Raw genomic sequence first — 21,051 nt, forward strand, 5'->3', positions numbered from 1 at the left:
ACTTTAGAAATTCACCTGCTTCACTTTCAGATACTGGCTTCTGACATTCTTTTTTTGAGATTGTGTCAAGACCACTCTGACTTTCATTTTTTTCTCTTACCTTGGCTTTCTCTTTTCTAGCTTTTTCTAAAGCCTTTGGGGTATAGCACCTACCACTTCGAGTTATGCCTCCTACACCCGTTATGTTGGCAGTATCTGAATTGACTACGACATCATAATCATACTTTCAAGGTACTGCTTTATCATTCTAATATGAAAAAGGGCTAGAAACTTTAATTGTCACCATAGGTCGGGAGATAGGCTTTTCTAGCTTCGATGTTGGCTTTTCATCATAATAGATAGTTTTCGGTCTACGCACAAACTTATTCTTTGAATCAATGGTAGACACTTCAGCTTTCACCGACTCTTTCCTTTCTTGGTAAAACTCTATTCGACTTTCATTCATCAATTTTTGCACCTCTCGACGAAATTGGTGACAATTTTTTATAGAATGCCCCAGAAAGCCTCCGTGATAATTGCAGCTTTCAGTTGAGCTAATTGCTTTAGAGTAATTTTGAGGTTCTATTGGCTTCAACATGTCAACTTTGACCAAGACTTCGAACACCCTAGCCATCAAAGTTTTAACTTCATTTATTTTTTCCTTCACGTGGCTTCTTTGCCCATCAATTAAGGTATTTATTGATGGTTTGGTATGATTTGGTAGAGGATTCCTATTGACATTTGGAGTCCCTTATTGGTTGGTATCAAAATTTAATACTCCTTCATTGATTAACCCTTGCACTTTACGCTTCAAAGCAGTATAATTTTCAGTGGAATGACTTGAATTCCCATAATGATAATCACAATGTGCATTGAGGTCGTACCACTTAGGAAATGAAAGTTTCAAGGGTTCAACGATAACAGGAGCAAGCAGATATTTATCAACAAGTTGAGGATACAAATCTGTGTATGTCATGGGAATGGGATCAAAAGTGATTTTTTCTTGGGTATTTCTCGGGGCTCTCAAACCACTATTAGGACTAGGTCTCCATCCTGGTCTAATAGGTACAATAGGACGATTATAAGTGGATGTCTGAAAGGATGACTGAAAACGGGGTGGATAAGCTGGTTATTGTAGCGGTTGGTATGGTTGATATGAATGAGGGATGGATGTAACATGGTTTACAGAAGGGTAATGGGTTTGGTAGACTGGTACAGAGTAGGGTGTGAAACCTCTAAACTATTGCCCTACATAGTTTACTACTTGGGCTTCATTCTCTTTCTTTTTGAGAGTTTCACCTTTTTTTGCTCCACTTGTCTTTCCTATATCAAGCTTACCATTCTTTATGGTATTTTCAATGATCTCACCTGATATCACCATATCTGTAAAGTTTTTGGTTGCATTACCCATTAATCTCTCATAATACGGTGCTTTTAAGGTGTTCATAAATAAAACAGTAGTTTCTTTCTCAGTGAAAGGTGGTTGAACTTGTGCAGCAACATCTCTTCATCTTTGTGCATACTCCTTGAAGTTTTCAGTTGTTTTTTTTTTCATACTTTAAAGAGATGGACGATCTGGAATCATATCCGTGATATGTCGATATTGTGTAAGGAATATCTTTGTAAGCTCTTGCCAAGAATGAATACGAGTCCTATCTAATTGAACATACCATCTAGCTGCAGAACCCGTAAGACTATCTTGAAATATATGTATTAACAACTTTTCATCTCGAGCATATACTGCCATCTTTCGACAATACATGGTGATGTGGGTCATCGAACATTTTGTACCATCATATTTTTCAAATTCAGGAACCTTGAATTTAGGTAGAATTGTCACATCTGGAACTAAACAAAGGTCAGCCGCATCTGTGGAGCCATAAAAATTCATTCCCTCTACAGCCCTAAGCCTTTCTTTCAATAACTTCATCTTTTTTCGGGCACTGGTATCTTCTACTTTTTCAGGTGTCTACATCCCTAGCTTTTCTCTTTCCTTGGGATCATCCAAATCAGGAACTAAGATTGGCTCAGGTGATTTTTCCATCATAATGGGATTAACAAAATTTTGAAATTGTCTTGGAGCAAGTGTGGATGTCATTCCTGGATAAGGATTAGGATATCCACCGGAAAATAGGAATTGGTACTCTAGTTTCTTGTGAAGGTTGGTTCAGTCGTGGCTCAAATCCTGAAGGATAGACAGGATCTACCATATCTGATGATTGCTCTTGAAGACTAGGATTTTCTTCCACTACTTTTCCCTTATCAAGTTTTTTGAGCATATCCATTATTGTACTAAGATCCCCTCTTAGTTCTTCTTGAGCTTTCTCAATTCTCTCAAATCGACTGGCATGTTCTTGCTCCATGATTCTTTTCTGTGTCCTGGTATTGTATAAATGGCGAGTGGGTTGAGTCAAAATTTTTAAAGGGCGAGCTACTCTTGAACCTTTATTACCACAAAATTTTTTTTAAAAAATCAAAATACCATGTGTCAAAATTTTTATTTTTGAAATTTTTTTTTAAAAAATGATGCAAATGATACATGAATGCAAAAAAAAAAATATTTGATATGATTAATGAAAAAAGAAAAAGAGAAAGAAACAAAATGGAGTTAGTGTGAGGATGTGGTTTAAGAAAAAAATATTTTTTTTTGTTTTTTTTTTTCGTTTTTGTGTTTTGAGATTTTTTTGTTTGTTTTGTTTTGTTTCGTATTATACACAACTTTTATTCTTGGGTATTTTCTACAAAAATGTGGACGGGGCTCTACATAAGGTTGGTTTCCTAGGCTTATTATATGCTAGGTTTGGATTGACAGGGTCTAAAGGTTTTTAAATTGTTCCTCACTATCATCCATGATGGACTAGTAAGGCACCCCGATCCTCACCCATTACAGGCTACGAACGGAAAGTATTTCGCTTGCCATTGCGGAGGTTATCACCTCACGAGAGCATAGGTACTTTACTTCCTCCTATAAAGGACGGAGCCCGGGTATAGAGCTCATGTATGAGATGCATCGTGCCATTGTGTGCAAATATATCCTAATTTATTGAGAGCAATATATACAGAAAAAATAAAACATAACAGGCATAGTAAAAGAAATGTGTGTGAATTTTTTGGTTTGCTTTTCATTGTTAATTTGTTTTTTTTTTGTTTTTTTGTTTGTTTTTTAACTAAAAATGAAAAATAAAAATTTAGGAAATTGATTAAAACTGTTTTAAATCAAAATTTAAGGATAACAAGTAGTTAACTTTGGCCTGACTCTCGAAAACAAAAGGTTTCTCCAGTGGAGTCGCCAAGCTGTCGTAACGGTTTTATGTCCGCCCGACTAATTTGGAAACTAATAAAAAACTAACGAAGTCGCCACCAATCTTTTTTGGCTAGGTGCGATTGGCCACCTACTAAAACATATCCTTTTAATAAAGTTTTAAAATTAATTAAAATTTATTAAAAAGATAATTTTACGACCTGCGAAACAGTTTAGGTTCGGGAGTCGGTTACGCGTGGGGAAGGATTAGCACCCCCACAACGCCCGTTAAAAATGGTACCAATTAACAACATGTTATCCTTTGATTTTGATGAAAATAGTCCAATTTTCAGTGTTCGAAAAATAATTTCCTTGATTTTTTTATTTATATAAAAAAAATTATTCTCGAGAAAAACAAATCAAAACCTTTTTATTGAAATAATTCTTAAAATGTTCCAGTACGTTGGTAATATTAAAAGAACTCTTTCTCACCTAGAGATTTCTTAAAGCATCTCTACTCGGAATACTTTTAGAATCTCATCTTTGGAGGCTCGAATTTATTTTTCGTAAGAAAATGTCATGTTAAAAAAAATTTATTCTCGAGAAAAATAAATTAAAACCTTTTTATTGAAATAATTCTTAAAATGTTTCAGTACGTTGGTAACATTAAAAGAACTCTTTCTCACCTAGAGATTTCTTAAAGCATCTCTACTCGGAATACTTTTAGAATCTCATCTTTGGGAGGTCTAAATTTACTTTTTATAGAAAATTATGTCATGTATGCAATGCAAATAATACACATGTTGATGTACACATTTTATTCTTTTTCAAAAATTTTATTAATTGTTTTATTAATATTCTTATTGAAATTTTGAAGAAAAAGGAATTTAATTATATTTAAGATTTTCTATAAATATTCCAATATTTTATAAAAAATCTTCTCACTTAGAGATTTCTTAAAGCATCTCTACTCGAAATACTTTTAGAATCTCATCATTGGATTAAATTTCTTTTCTTTTCATTTTTATTACATATATTTTTAATATATTAACCAATTTTTATTTATTATTATAAAAAAAGAAAATTTTATTTTAAAAAAATTGAAGAAAAATGAAAATTTTATTATATTGAAGATTTTCTATAAATATTCCAATACACTGGTAATATTTTACAAAAAATCTTCTCACCTAGAGATTTCGTAGGCATCACTACTCGGAATACCTTTGAATTTCATCGTCGGATAAAAATTTCCTTTTCCTACATTTTTTATTACTTTATATTATTATTAAGCTTATTTTTATATTATTGTTTTTAAAGTTTATTTTAAAAATTAACAAAATTACAAAAAATTCAACTACATATTTCATCACTTAATCTAACAAATATAATTATTTTAATATGCATAAATATTAATAAAATAATATATAAAAATAAGAAAATTTCAAAAAAAAAAATTTTTTTACCTGAACCGGATCGGTCAACGGTCCGATCAACGTACGGTTCGGTTCGGTGGTTTGGTCCGGCGATTTGGCTCAGTCTGAAAATGGTTCAAGCGCGGTCCGATTCGGTCTGGATGGTATGGTCTGGTTCGGATGGATCGGTCAGTGGCTGATGGAGAAGTGGGTCGTCGGGTCGGGTGCGCGAACCCAGGGTTGGGTCACAGGTTGACGCGCGGATCCTCCTTGGTCTAAACGACGTTGTTTTGGGCGTTTATTGAAACGACGTCGTTTTGGCTATTGACAGTTTATATAAAAGTTAAATTTTTTTTTTCATTCATTTCTTCCCTTTCTCAGCAAAAAAACCTCTTTTTTTTTTGTTTCTCTCTTCCCAGCCGACCTGAGGTCGGTGGCTGTCCGTCGCAACGGTCGCCGCAGTCCTTGCCGACAGCGAGCTCCGACCGCCATCGACAATGTCGAAAAATTTTAAAAATCTCTCACAAACTCCTTTCGACCCCCTGAACACAAATCCGACGTCCTTTTCACCAAACAAAGTCTCAAAATCTGTAGATCTGTTGGTGAAATTTGGATGAAACTATAAATTTTAGTGTTCTGACTCTTTTTTTTTTAAAACTAACTCTTTTTTTTTCCTTCTTCATGCAGAAAACTCGGTACTGGGTTCCTCCCTTACGGGGAGGACTGTGTATATTTTTTTATGTTTTTTTTTCTTTTTTTGGCAGCTTCTCTTTCCTTCTCCTCTTTTTTTTTGCTTCGCCAGGAGCTCTATTTATAGAGCTCCGTGTGTTTGGGGGGAAGGGCATGGGGCTCGACACGGGTGTAAACACGAGCCCCATGTGTCTTTTATTAATCTTGACTATATCTAGTAGTTTGTCAACGAAAAAATTAATTAGAGAGGTGGAGGGTAGGGTTTGGCGATCATGGGTGGTGGCAGTGTAGGGTCTGGTGGGTCTGGTTGCACGGGTGGTGGCAGTGGTGCCGGGGATGGCACCACTGCCATCATTGATTTTTTGTTCTGTTCTACTTTTTTTTTGTATTTCGTATTTTTTTTATATTTTGTATCTTTTTATTATATTTCATATTTTATACGTATTTTGTATCTTTTTCTGGACAAATTGATGTCTACAGTATTGAAAGGAGGAGACTATGGTCACATTTGCTAAAAGTTGTTACGCCTGAAGCAATAATCACAACAATACAGAAGCAATAGACAACAATCAATAATAAAAAATATAGGAAAAATAAAGCAAACCAAGATTTACGTGAAAAACCCTTCAGTGTAGAGGAAAAAAATCACGGACCACCAAAAAAATCTTCACTATCAAATAATAGGTATACAAAGTTCTTTTCTAGTTAAAACTAAAGCTAATCAACAACTAGAGAAACAATTGAAGAAATCTCATCAAATAAGTGACTCAATAAATACACCATGGATTTGTTCCTAAAGAGCTTCAAACCCGATCTTCACCATTCAGAATGTAGAACTCTGAATCATAAACCTCTTGACAAGGTTTCAACTCAATCGGACCACGGATCGACTTTCGTTCAATCAACTCTCCTTTCTCCTTTTTCTCTCTACTTTTTTTGGCTTTTCTTCTTTCTTTACTTGGTTTTCGACACCCACTTAAACAACCCCACCTTTTTTTTATTAAGTAGCTAGGGCTCTGTGTAAAATGAAAGATCAAGGCCTATGGCTTTTACTTGGTCCAAAATCACTTACATGAGGTTGGACCCCATTTTTCTAACAATCACCCCCTCCAGTCCCATTAGGAGGAGATTCATCACCATAGTAGTTTCATTTGGAACTTACATTGGCCAGAAAACTCATTCTGACCAAGTTACTGTAAAGCTCAAACTTTTTCCTGGAAAGTATCTTAGTCAACATATCTGCTACATTCTTATCAGTATGGACTTTCTTCAATAGCATCTGTTGTTCTTCAATAACTGAACGTAACCAATGATATTTAACATTAATGTGTTTTGTTCTAGTATGGTACATGGTATTCTTACTCAAATCAAAGCATTCTGGCTATCACAAAATACCACATACTCTTTCTGATTCAACTCCAATTCAAGAAGAAAATGTTTCATCCAAAGTATTTCTTTACATGCTTCGGTTGCTACAATATACTCAACCTCTGTAGTTGACAAAGCAACACACTTTTGTAACTTAGATTGCCAAGATACAGCTCCTCCTGTAAAAATAAACAAATACCCTGAAGTAAATTTCCTATCCTCAAGATCACCTGCCATGTCAGCATCAGTAAACCCTTCTAGAATTGGTTGTGAAACTCCATAAGTCAAACACATTTTTAAGGTACCCCTCAAATATCTAAAAATCCATTTCACTGTTTTTCAATAAACCTTTCTCGGATTAGAAAGAAATTTGCTCACTACACTAACTGTATGAACAATGTCAGGCCTTATACAAACCATAAGATACATTAAAGAATACTAGACATAGCTAGTTACTCTTCTTTAGACACTGGACAAGATTTCTTACTTAGATGAAAATAGTTGGCAAGTGGACTGCTAACTGATTTAGCATGTTGCATGTTGAATCTACCAAGTACTCATTCAACATACTTTTCTTGTGACAACCACAGCTTTTCAGCTCTCCTATCCCGGATAATATCCATATCAAGAATCTGCTTTGCTGGACCTACATCCTTCATATCAAAAGACTTAGACAATTGTTCTTTCAACCTGCAAACTATACTAGCATCTTGTCCTACAATCAACATATCATCAACATATAATAATAGGATAATGAAGTTACCATTAGGGAATTGTTTAACATACATACAAGAATTCGCTTGCAAGAATTCGCTGCTATTTTTTTATAGCTGTGACTCACCATAAAAGAATCAAACTTCTTATACCACTGTCGCGGAGCTTGTTTCAAGCCATACAAGCTTTTATTCAATTTGCAAACTAAGTGCTCTTTCCCTTTTACTTTAAAAACCTCCGGCTGATTCATATAAATGTCTTCCTGTAAATCACCATGCAAAAATGCAGTTTTAACATCAAGTTGCTCAAGCTCAAGATTCAAACTAGCTACTAATCCCAGTACCACTCGAATAGAACTCATCTTTACAACTGGAGCAAAAATCTCATCAAAATCGATGCATGATTTCTGAGAAAAACCTTTTACTACCAATCAAGCTTTGTACCTCACTAATTTGTCACCATCATTTTTCAACTTGAACACCTATTTATTCTTTAATGGCCTCTTTCCTGTTGAAAGTTTAATAAGATCATAAGTACCATTCTTTCATAATGACTACATCTCTTATTTCATTACTTTTAACCAGTGCTCTCTATCCGGAGTAGCCTGCACATCTTGAAAGCTTTCTGACTCCCATTCACTGGTAACTAAAATAAAATCTAAACTTGGATACTTGGTAGATGGCTTGCGCTCTCTAATAGATCTCCTGGGTTGAGACTCTACATCACTTAATGCCAAAGGTAGCTCTCCTTGCTTAACACTCTTAGGTAGAAAAGATTGCTTCCCCTGCTCAAAACTAATTGCATCTGGCTCATCACTAACTGTGGCTGGCTCATTCATATTCCCAAATTCTGTTTCTTGCTCATTTCTACCATCTGTGGCTCTTTTTTATAGAATCTCTGTCAGTGTTGAAACATCACACTCAATAATAACCCGTGTAATCTTCTCATTTTTCTCAAGGTCTGCTATGATTTCTTTTTCATGAAAGACCACATCTCTACTGCTGACTGTCTTTTTTTTTACTGGATCCCATACCCTGTAACCAAATTCTTCATCACCATATCCTACAAATACACACTGTGTGGTTTTACTGTCAGGCTTTGATCTTTACTCTTTCGGCATATGTATGAATGCTTTATACCCAAAAACTTTCAAGTGAGAGTATGGAGTATCTTTTCCTGTCCACACTCTTTTTAGAATGTCAAAGCCCAGAGAAACTGATGCTGATCTGTTAAGTAAATAACAAGCTGTGTTAACTACTTCACCCTATAATGGTTTTGATAATTTTGCCATCTTCAACATACATCTAACTTTTTTCATAATGGTACGATTCATTCTTTTAGCTATACCATTATGCCGCGGTGTTTCAAGTTTTGTCATCTCATGTCTGATCCCATGCTTTGAACAATACTCTTCAAAGTCTTTAGATGTGTATTCCCCATCATTATCAGTTTGAATACACTTCAAGGATAACCCTGTAATCCTTTCAACCATAGCATAAAATTTTTAAAAATACTGTAGTACCTGACTTTTGTATTTCAACATATACACCCAAGTCTTACGTGAAGCATCATCAATAAAAGTAATAAAATATCTGCTATCACCTAATGACTCAACTTTAATGGGACCACATACGTCAGAATAAATTAATTTCAATCTATTTTCTTTTCTCTGAGAACTTTTATGAAAAGAAACTCTATGATGCTTACAAAACAAATAATAATCACATGAATTGAGAGACATACCTTTGATCAAGGGAATAAGAGATTGCCTTGCCAAAACCTGTAACTTTTTTTCACTCATGTGTGCCAGCCTCCTATGCCATAAGTTTACTGAAGCATCATTTTCAATGATATTTACCTGGTTACCGTTCAATTGCATCCATATCTTATACATTGTGCAGCATAGTTTTTTCTTTGCAACTACCATAGATCCTTTGAAAAGCTTTCACTGTCCATTCTTTTGTCGACTTTCATATCCCTCCTTATCAAGGACATTAATAGTAAGCAAGTTCATTCTCATATCTGAAATATGTCTGACATCTCTTAAAGTCAACATGCAGCCTGTACTAGTTTGTATAACAATATCACTAATCCCAACAATCTGTGACACACTCTTGTTTCTCATCTTGGTACAACCAAAGTCTCCTGCTTTGTAAGTTGTAAACAACTCTCTCTTAGAAATACAATAATATGCCATTCCTGTGTCAACTATCCACTCAATATCGGGATCACTAACATGATTACAATCACCATGTGTATAAGTCAAAGTAACTGAATTATTATTTGAATTCACTGCTGCAACATTGCCATCATCTGAACTCTTGCATTTCTCATCTTTTTGCTTTTGCTTCAAGATTTTACAGTTTCATTTTATATGACCTGCCTTACCATAATAGAAACACTTCACTTTACCTCTAGACTTGGATCTATGTTTAGACTTATCACGACCTTTTGAGTCCTGACCTCTATCGATGTTTCTACCCTTGCTCTCTGTGATCAGAGCTTGATTCCTAGGATCTACATCTTTTCACCTTGCTTCTTCATTAAACATACTGTCCTTTACCATATCCAATGTCACCTTATAATCAGAAGCTGAATTAAGAACAGTCACAACTAGAGTATTTCAACTATGTGGCAATGAACCCAAAAGAAATAACGCCTTTATTTCATCATCCATCTTAAGCTCTATAGTAGTCATCCAATTAAATATATTTTGAAAATCACTCAAGTGCTCTGTAATAGATTGTTCATCCTTATACTGTAAAGTTGCAAGCTTTTTAACAAGCGTAACTTTATTCATACATGTTTTTCTCTTATACAATGCTGCCAATTTTTTTCAAACAATGTGAGCATTTGACTCCTGCGCTACATGATGAAACACGCTGATATCAACCCATTTTCTGATTGTAGCCAGCGTCTTTTTACATAGCTTCTTCCAACTTTCATCTTTCATACCTGCTGGTTTAGCCAAATCACCCAATATTGGCTTATACAAATCTTTGCAGTATAGTTGATCCTCCATCATAGGCTTTCAAATTGAATAATTTGATGCTATCAATTTTATCATGGAACCTGTATCACCCTCCATGATTTCAAACAGAATTTACTTCTATCCTGGGTTGCTTTTGTATCGATGTCTCAAAATAACCCTCGCTCTGATACCATTTATTACGCCTGAAGCAATAATCACAACAATACAGAAGCAATAGACAACAATCAATAATAAAAAATGTAAGAAAAATAAAGCACACTAAGATTTACGTGGAAAACCCTTCAGTGTAGAGGAAAAAACCACGGATCACCAGAAAAATCTTCACTATCAAATAATAAGTATACAAAGTTCTTCTCTAGCTAAAACTAGAGCTAATCAACAACTAGAGAAACAATTGGAGAAATCTCACCAAATAAGTGACTCAACAAATACACTCTGGATTTGTTCCTAGAGAGCTTCAAACCCAATCTTCACTGTTCAGAATGTAGAACTCTGAATCATAAACCTCCTGACAAGGTTCCAACTCAATCAGATTACGGATCGACTTCCGTTCAACCAACTCTCCCTTCTCTTTTTTCTCTCTACTTTTTTTGGCTTTTCTTTTTTCTCTACTTGGGTTTCGACACCCATTTAAAACAACCCCACCTCTTTTTTATTAAGTAGCTAGGTCCTTGTGTAAAATGAAATATCAAGGCCTATAACCTTTACTTGGTCCAAAACCACTTATACGAGACTGAAACCCATTTTCCTAACAGCAATGAGTGGCTAAAAATCAAATAGGTTTTGAATCCTTGCATTAGACTTCAATGTCATAGCCCACCCAAATGAAAGTTCAGAGTTTAATGACTCTCAGGTTGATAACTCAAAAATGAGAGAGTTTCAGGATTGGCCCGGATTGATTGTGCAGCTATTGGTCCGTTGTTTACTTGGACTAATCATCAATTGGAGGGTATTTTGGCAAGGAAGCTGAATAGGGCAGTCAGGCTAGTTAGTCTTGCTCAATCCGAGGTGGAATTTCTAGCCCCAAAAGTGTCTGATCATTGTGCTGCACTCATAAATCTTAAGGAAGACCACCACTCACGTCTTAAGCCATTTAAATTATTTAATTTTTGGACTGGGAATCAGAGTTCATGAAAATTGTTGAGAACTCTTGGAATACGCTAACTACAGGCAATCTATTATCTAAGCTTTACAAGAAATTAAAGAGGCTAAACGGGGAACTAAAGAAGCTAAATAAATTGAATTATGGGGATTCGACAATGAAGGTGCAAGAAAAGAGAGAGGCATTGGACTTAATTCAGACGCAGATATTGGCTAACCCGCGGAGTACTGAAATGATACAGGAGGAAAGCAAACTGGCAGCGAAGCTCAGGGTGCTAATAGAAGTTGAGGAAAGTTACAACAGACAAAAATCCAGAGTGTAGTGGATAAAAGAGGGAGATCAGATTACCAGATTTTTCCATAATATGGTAGCTGTAAAACAAAAGAGGAATACGGTGAGAGTGCTTATGGATAATGAGGGCAGATTGGAGAGCTTCTCTCAAATTGCTAGAGAGGTAGTGACAAATTTTCAAAAATAATTGCCATGGCAGATCAGGAGGTAATAGGGTGTCCACAAGAGCTGCTTGAAAAACTGCTGCAAGTGTCAGTATAGGCTGAGAATACAGAAGCTCTTATAAAACCAGTAACGAGAGGAGAAGTAAAAGCTACTATGTTCTCAATTAATAGCGACGAAGCACTCTGCCAGTGGATTTACGGCACGTATTTATAAACAAGCCTGAGGCATTGTTGGGAAGGAAGTGACTGAGGCCATACAGCACTATTTTGACATAGAGAAGATACATTCAGCCTTCAATTCAACCATTACGGCATTAGTACCAAAGAGCTCAAATCCAAGTAGGATAAAAGACTACAGGCCTATTTCATGTTGTACTGTCGTTTACAAATGTGTCACAAGAATATTGGCAAATAGACTCAAAAAGATTTTACTAGCTATAATTAGTGAAAGTCATAGTGCTTTTATAGAAAGGAGTATTACAGATAATGTACTCATGGCACAGGATATGGTAAGGGGATATGGCAGAACTATGTTATAAAGATAGATTTGTAGAAGGCGTTTGATACTGTGGAATGGAAATTCCTTTATGCTATATTAGTAGCAATTGGATTGCCCTCACAATTCATAGGATGGATCACAGGTTGTATTACCACCTCTATGTTCTCAATTTCTCTTAATGATGGCTTAGTAGGATTTTTCAAGGAGCTAGGGGAGTGCGACAAGGGGATCCACTCTTGCTTTACCTGTTTGCATTGGTTATGAATGCCCTGTCGAGGCTGCTTGATGCTGTTGCATAGCATAAGGTGTTTGACTACCACCCAAAGTGTAAGAGAATTGGACTGACACATTTGTGTTTTGCTGATGATCTGTTGATCTTTGGTAAAGGCAATAAGGAGCCTTTTATTGGGATCAAGGAGATGCTGCAGGTGTTCTACTCATATTCTGGATTGTTGCTAAATTTTGATAAAAGTGAGCTGTACATAGTCTAGGTAAGCAAAGATGAAGTCCATGCAATGCAGCAAGCTACAGGGTTCAAGCTGGGGGCTTTACCAGTCAGGTATTTGGGGGTGTCGCTAGTAACGAGAAGGCTGACGGAGAGAGATTGTGCTCTTCTCATAGAGAAGATTACTGCAAGAATCAGAGGATGGGCTATGAAGCAATTATTAGTGCAAGCACTTTGTGCTCCCAAAGCATGTGATTAAGAAAATCAACCAATTATTTTCAAGTTTTTTTTTTTTTTTTGGAAAAGGGACTGCCAGGAAAGCAATAGTTAGCTCGGAAGTGATTTGTTATCCAAAATCTGAAGGAGGGCAAGGTCTGAAGAATTTAATGGTCTGGAATTCGGTGTGTATATTAAAAAATATATGGTCAATCTTGTCAAAAGCTGGGTCAATATAGGTAGCATGGATTGAAGAATATGAATTGAAAGGCAGATGCTTATGGCAGATTTCACCTAAGCAGGGTAGCAGCTAGAATTGGAGAAAAATACTTCAATTAAGGCACATTGCACTCCAAGTTATCAAGTATGATAATGGGGTAGAGGTGTGGCCTTTTCTTGGGAATGGCTATTCAACTACTTCATTGTGGAATGAAGTCCGACTCAAGAATGGCATAAGCTAATATGGTTTCAGCACCATATACCAAAACACTCTCTAATAGCTTGGATGGTTATTCTCAATAGACTTCCAACTAGAGATAGATTAAGAGTATGAGGGATGGAGGTTGATGAGAAGTGCTGCATGTGCCAACAGGGAAATGAGTCTAGGAATCATTTGTTTTTTGAATGCGAGTATGCAAAAACAATTTGGTAAAGATTATTGCAGAGCTACAGAATAGGAAGAAGAATAGGGGAATGGGAAGTAAATTTACAATGGGCAGTGAGATACTTGAAAGGCAAAGCATTGATTTCAATCCTTCTGCGCATTGCCTCGAGCGCGTGCATTTATCACATATCGAGGGAAAAGAACTGCAGGTGTATAAGAATGAATAAGAACCAGCTGAACGTGTGATTGAACGAGTTAAGGAAGTAGTGAATAACAAGTTGGATGGTTTACATTCGATTGCTGCTAACCTAGTAAATAAGGAATTATGTGCTACTGAAACATCAACACTAATATACTGTATGATACGCAGTTAATGATTGGTAATAGATAGTGAAGATAATGCTAGTTGATTGGTTGATTGTTTGCGATTGAAGTGTAGCCGAATGGATAATAAAATTTAGCTTATCCAACAAAGATAAAGATAAGGGTTCAGATTGTAGCTATTGAAATTTATTTTAGATCAGTTGACGAAAAAATGATTATATTTTAACTAAAAAATATTTGTATAAATTAACTAAATTAAGCCTATATTAATACATAATATTTTACTCTCATGCTAGTTGCAGATATTTTTTTAAATAGGTTTCAAAATTTGGGCTTTAGGCTCTATCTAAATTCTAAAACCAAATGCTAGTAAATGGGCCGATAAGCTCTAAAATCCAGCTATTCTAAAGCTAGCCGGCGGCTTATCCGTTCTTCCCTTCCAAATCCCACATATTCTCTCTGATTCTCTCAGCTTTGAGGCTCAGCGGAAAGCCACAGCAACCCAGGTCTTCCTTTCTCTGTTTTTGTTTCTTCACATTTAGTATTTCATATTCAAAGAACGCATTGTTAATTACTTAATTACTTAAAATAGCTACACAATTTTTTTCTTTTTTACCTTGAAACAGAACACTGTTTATGGCTTCAAGGACTTTCCTTTACTTCCACCACGGAAAACTCTTCCTTCCCTTTACGACCACCAAGTTTATTCCTTCTTCTAAAAGACCCTTAAAAAATTTCAGCTTATCTTCCATAAGCTGTAGCCTAAACACTTCTCAGCATATTCTTGAATCAAAGTCTCAACTGGGTAGTCCCCCAAATGTTATTAAAATACTTGAAGAAAGAGGATTGCTAGAATCCGTAACCAATGAACATCTCAGGTTGGCTTGTTCAGACCAAACTGCTGGTCCTCTTAAGGTGTATTGTGGTTTTGACCCAACTGCTGAGAGCCTACATTTGGGAAACCTTTTGGGGCTCATTGTACTTTCTTGGTTCCAAAGATGTGGTCATAAAGCTGTTGCCTTGATTGGTGGTGCTACTGGTAGAATTGGTGACCCTTCAGGAAAAAGCCAAGAAAGACCTGAACTCGATTTGAAAACATTGGAAAAAAACATTGTTGGGATTATGGGTACTATAAATAAGATTCTAAGTAAAAATTCAGATATGGGTTCTCAAAAAAACTCAAACTTTGTGATTTTAAATAATTATGATTGGTGGAAAGAGATTAGGTTGCTTGATTTTCTTAAACAAGTCGGTAGATATGCTAGGGTGGGGAGTATGATGAGTAAGGAGAGTGTTAAGAAGAGGTTGGAATCAGAACAAGGAATGAGCTATACTGAGTTTACTTATCAGTTGTTACAAGGTTATGATTTTTTATACCTTTTTAAGAATGAAGGTGTTAGTGTTCAAATAGGTGGAAGTGATCAGTGGGGTAATATTACTGCTGGTACTGAATTGATAAGGAAAATTTTACAAGCTGAAGGAGCTTATGGGTTAACATTCCCTCTTTTGTTGAAGAGTGATGGCACTAAGTTTGGGAAATCAGAAGATGGTGCAATTTGGCTTTCACCTTCTATGCTGTCTCCATATAAGTTTTACCAGTATTTCTTCTCTGTTCCAGATGCAGATGTTGTGAGGTTTCTTAAAATTCTTACTTTCTTGAATATGGAAGAGATAAAGGAGTTGGAGAGTTCAATGATAAGACCAGGCTATGTGCCTAATACAGTACAGCGGAGACTTGCTGAGGAAATGACTCGTTTTGTTCATGGTGAAGATGGTTTAAAAGAAGCACTTAAAGCAACTGAAGCATTGAGGCCCGGATCAGAGACAAAATTGGATTGGAAAACTATTGAAGGGATTGCTGAGGATGTTCCATCTTGCTCCTTGCCATACAATCAAGTGTTGAATCTTTCGATTGTTGATCTTTCTGTCTCTTCTGGTTTGTTTGAGAGCAAATCAGCTGCCCGTCGTCTATTGAAGCAAGGAGGTGTCTACTTGAACAACAATAGAGTAGATAATGAAAGTAAAAGAATAGAAGCCGAAGACATTGTGGATGGCAAAGTTCTTCTTTTATCTGCTGGCAAGAAGAACAAGGTGGTTGTAAGAATGTCTTGACTGGTTGTAGTGGTACTTGATTCTTGTATGTTAAACAAAGTTTTGGATTTAATGATATATTAACAAAAGAAAGTTAATATTTTCTCATAAGGTGATTCTCATATCAGTTGCAAAAGTATTTATTGTTAGCCTTTAGACATGGTCTTTTTTTGTACACATCGTTTCTTTTCTTTGTCTTGTTTACAAATTTATATCCTTTGATTTTTTGAGGAAGGAATGGCCAGGTTTTCAATTTTGCTATCTGCCATCACAAATTGTTGAAAATACACTTGCTATTAAATTGTAAAATATGATATGATATACGGATGGCTAAACATAATGGTCTTAGCATGCATGTTATAAACTGTGAAATGCCACATTCTTTTCAAGTGTGTATACACTATGCAAATGCTTAGTACTGGGAGAGGGGCTTCTGCCATTGCCTGTAAGTGTGAAAAAGAGTGTAAAAATCTAAGACCTTAAAGGCTAATACCTAAGCTGGAAGCACGGGAAAATGCTGATGTCCGTCTGCATAAAGTTTATGCTTTTGGCATTGAATTCTGAAAGTTAAGGATCACTCAAAAACCCCCCAATATGATTTTGTGGATATGCCTGGAACCTCGAGCATTGCCATTCTTGTTTCAAATTGGTTTGATGCGCAGATCCTCGCAGGAGATCTAACTATTTTACTTTATCTAATACTATGCTTTTATGGCAACCTGTTCTGAGCATTTTAGGCAAGGGATTAAAGGTCAGGTAGTAATTGTCAGAAATGGTTTTGACTATCCTTTGGCTTGAGCTCGGCTTCATTGGTGGCATGCCATTCAGTTTGTGAGATATCAAGCGAGAAAGGTTGCTCGAAGTTTGACACTGAGAGCCCTTGACTATCTCAAATGGTGTAAGGCAAGTTCGTGATGTTATTAACTCTTTCTATTGCCATCTTCATTGAAGGGCAGTATAAAATGAGCGTAATCATAGTTCTACTGATAATTCAAGCTCTATGATCTAACCAAAAAAAAAAAAAAAAGAATGAATTGACTTTGAGCATGCAGGTTGAAATAAATATTTAAAAATTTTAGAAACCGGCATTCAGACCGTTATAGATATGGCAACTCTTGGCTAGGATGAAAGTAAATGATTGAACCAGATCTAATATCTGAGTTCTTACAATTCCCTGGTATATAGTTTATTAGTATATATTGCTGTTTGTGAAATATACATAATTTCACTCTGGGATTCCCAATATTTCAGCAAAGTTGCCTCCAAATATTAGATCTATGCATTGGCAGCAAATTAGATAGATCTTTTGATTTTGCAATTTAATTCAGAGTGTGTCCATTTCTTGCTCAAAAGATGATGATTTTGTGGACTGATCTAACGGTAAATGAAAGTTACCGAGCTAGGCATCTAGAAGATCTTCAATCCAAATAAGCATGGGAATTAAAAAAAAAAAAAAAAAGAAAAAGAAGAAGAAGAAGAAGAGAGATTAAGAACATAGATGAACAAGCAGAATGACAGCATTTATTCCTTTCTTATTAAGGTAAGTAATAAGGTTTATACTTTTGTGTAAGTATCTATATTTTGGATTTCTACAAGATTCAATGATAGCATATATATTGTACCATAACTCATCAGAGTGACTAACTTCACTGCTCCTGCAAGATTTATTTGTTATTCTAAAAACTGGATGCATGCTTTCTTGGAGCACTGCCCATCAACTGTAGCATTATGACTGCTAGAATCAATTGATTCCATCCTTAATCATGTTGTACTCTCATGTAGTCAAGATAAGATTTTCCCTGCAGCTTACGAGCAAATAGGCCTTTGTAGTATTGTTCAACTTGTACTCTCCTAAACATTGCTGGTGTGTGTTGTGAGATCAAGCTTCGTGCAGGGCCTATTTCGCCATCACACCTTGGGCTGCAGAATGTGGCAACTGAGAGTCTTTCTCTTTTGGAGTTAACAGTGTTCAATGCTACGGTACATCCCATTTGTTATAATCTGCCATATGAGAGCTCACATAAGCAATACGCACGCACACACAGACACTTATGGTTGGTATCAGAAACTTATTATACAGTTGATACTGTCTCAGTTGATGATGACCTTGGAAATTTTGTGATATATTTGCTGGTCAAATGATACTTCATTGTAAAGTCTTATAGTTTCATGATAATTATTTTACCTCTAAAATGTCTCCAATGTTTACAATGCAGGCATTTGGGAGGGGTTTAACAGGAACCCACTTCTCATCTTTCCTTATCTGGAGACCTTCTACTTCATTGACCGGAAGCAAAATTGTTAAAGCTGAAGCATCAGAATGAGGGGTGAGGCCAATGACCTGCTCAGGTGGATGACATGGAGTGTAATAGTTCACCCTCATTGCTTGCCTTCCCTCTCGACCAAAGAACTCCTTCATTTCCTCAGGCTTCAAATGAAGAGCTTGTGCCATCTTTGCTAGGATAGCCATGGATAGATTCTTCAACTCGGATGAGTAAAGATCCACTGTATCTCTACAGTAAAAAAATTGAAGTTAAAGCCAATTGGGCAAAATGCTTGCATTGCCATGCAAAAGAATGTAGAGGAGAGTACCTCAAAGGAAGATGGAGCTTGGGGAACAAGTGAGGTTTCCTAAAATGGACTAGAAGAGTGATCATGTAGAAGATGTCACCCCAATCAAGCTTTTGATCATCAGATACAACAAAGGCTTGTCCGAATCCTTCAACTTGTCCAGGATACTGCCAGAACTTTTTCTTCTCTTCCATTGGAAGGTTGAAGAAGTCCTGAATCTGCGTCTTTACTTTCTCCAACAAAGCTAGGCTCACTCCATGGTTTACTAGCTGCAGGAATTCAACAAATTAAATATTAACGGTGATAACAAGATGGACATATTGGCAAACGGAGTTTATACTTTTTAAGTACAACATTATATGCATGCATGCATGCATACATATATATACATATATATAGTTCAGATGCTAAATTGAACATTTTTCTACTCACAAGGATCCCTTCTGAAATTAACGATAAAGAATAAGAGGTGATACAAATATACCGTTGATTAAGGGACCCCAGGCAGGATTTTTATTTCTAAAAGAACTCGGATTAAACAGAGGAGAGACCGTGGAAAGGAAACGGAGAGAATACTAAAATCTGCAGCTATGTAAAAATCCTTAAATTTTTAGGAGAAAAAAAGAAAAAGTGAGATCAAACAGCAACCATAACAACAGGATTGAAATATGTCTCTCAACTAAGCTATTAAAGAAAAAAAAGAAGAAGAATTAATTGTGACTTTGGTTTGATAATGTTAAAGGAATGTATTAAGATTTGCCTAATGTCAAGGATTTGAGTGTATAGAGGCTTTTCACCTGGAAGAATCCCCATTCTTTACAAGCAAAATCAAGCTTGGCTATTTCAGAATGCATTGATTCTTCAGAAACCAATCTCTGCATATCAATAACTGGGATCTCCAGCACATGACCATCATCAGAAACCACAGTTTCATCAATGTCAGATCGAAGGTATCTGCTTGGAATGGTGGTTAAGGGCTGTTTAGCCAACTCTTGTACACATGGTACAGGCAGAGAACTCCCCAAAGTGGATGATTCTGATTCCATGTTTCTGCACAAAAAAAAAAAAAAGAAACAGAAATGGAAACAGCTTTTCTTGTCAACCCACTTCAGGTTTTCAAGTAACAAACTCTGATATTAATTTACTTTCATTCTGGAAATTTGAGTAAAGTTTAGTAGTTTGTAGACGTAGGATGTTTGTCAGCTGATGACAAAAGGTTAGCCTCACGAGTAAAAAGCTAAAAAATGTTTCGCTGCTTATGACTAAATTCAACGAATGACAAAAGATAACGTCACATTTGCTGCGTTTAGATCTTTTGATCGTATTGAAGAGTCAGTTTTGGATCAGGGGTTAAGAGTCAAGTGGACCACGGTGTCCAAACTGGACCATTTTACCCTCAAAAAATTTTGTTCATTCTTATATTACCCTGAAATATGTTTCTATTCACTAAAAAACTTAACATTTGTTTTTTTCTATTATGATTTTTTAGTTAAAAAATGTGAAGTAATTTTATTAATATTTAATTTAATATGATAAATAAATAAATAAATTTTATTATTATATACATCAAATTTATTATTATTTTAACTAAAAATAGATAACTACATAAATAAAAAAAATAAAAAATATTATTTGATATATTACTATTATTTTTATTAATTTTTAATTATTTATTAATAAAATTATTATTTAACCTGAAAATAATTTAATAAAATTTCAATTATTTAATAATTTTATAAATGTTAAATAATTTTAAAAATTTTTTAAATACAAATTTTAATCTAATGTTTGTACTGATCATTTTTTTCTCATTATAATTTATCGTTTATTTTAATCCCTCCAGTATAATAAATGATCCCATTGTTACAGTAATTAATGTTACTTCTATCATTATTTTTAATCTCATTAGAGTTAATTTCATTGCTCATCAAAATAGATCTTAATAATTATTTAAAACTCGAAATGATTGAACATAATTAAAAATCAAATTCAAATAATAACCAAATCAAAATCCAATATTTTTTTTATTCATCTTCTATAACAATTTAAAAGTTTTTTATTTAAGTTTTTTCTTTCATCTTAATATCTTATTTTTATTATCTTTATGGTTGAATTAATTAATTAATTTTAAGAGTATTTTTAAAGTAAAATTATAATTATAAGTAATTGAGTATACTTCTTTTTTTTTTTTTTGGATTTAGAATGATTTAAATTCAATTTTTTAAACAAAAAAAAATATACATCAATTATTGAGTCAAATTTTCTTGATTGCCTAAGTGAATAATTGAATATAATATAAATAGAAATAAATTATCACTTTGATTTTTTTTTGTGACTAATTGGATTAT

The 21,051-nt window shown here is 35.0% G+C and overlaps 2 pseudogenes across 2 annotated transcripts; one reads left to right on the plus strand and one right to left on the minus strand.

Annotated features, from left to right (window-relative positions):
* Window positions 1-14,462: 14,462 nt before the first annotated feature.
* On the plus strand, window positions 14,463-16,243 carry LOC111275974 (tyrosine--tRNA ligase, chloroplastic/mitochondrial pseudogene; annotated as a pseudogene). The gene has a single exon (XR_016333794.1). The product of XR_016333794.1 is annotated as a tyrosine--tRNA ligase, chloroplastic/mitochondrial pseudogene (transcript).
* A 1,512-nt stretch (window positions 16,244-17,755) lies between these two features.
* Window positions 17,756-19,887, minus strand: LOC111275976 (protein SRG1-like; annotated as a pseudogene). Its single transcript, XR_016333790.1, has 4 exons — window positions 19,501-19,887; window positions 18,725-18,972; window positions 18,318-18,645; window positions 17,756-18,133 (listed from the first exon to the last, which is right to left on the minus strand). The product of XR_016333790.1 is annotated as a protein SRG1-like (transcript).
* Window positions 19,888-21,051: the final 1,164 nt, after the last annotated feature.

This window comes from Durio zibethinus, chromosome 25 (assembly GCF_047325235.1).
Source record: "Durio zibethinus cultivar Kanyao isolate XHJ-2024 chromosome 25, ASM4732523v1, whole genome shotgun sequence".
NCBI lineage: Eukaryota > Viridiplantae > Streptophyta > Magnoliopsida > Malvales > Malvaceae > Durio > Durio zibethinus.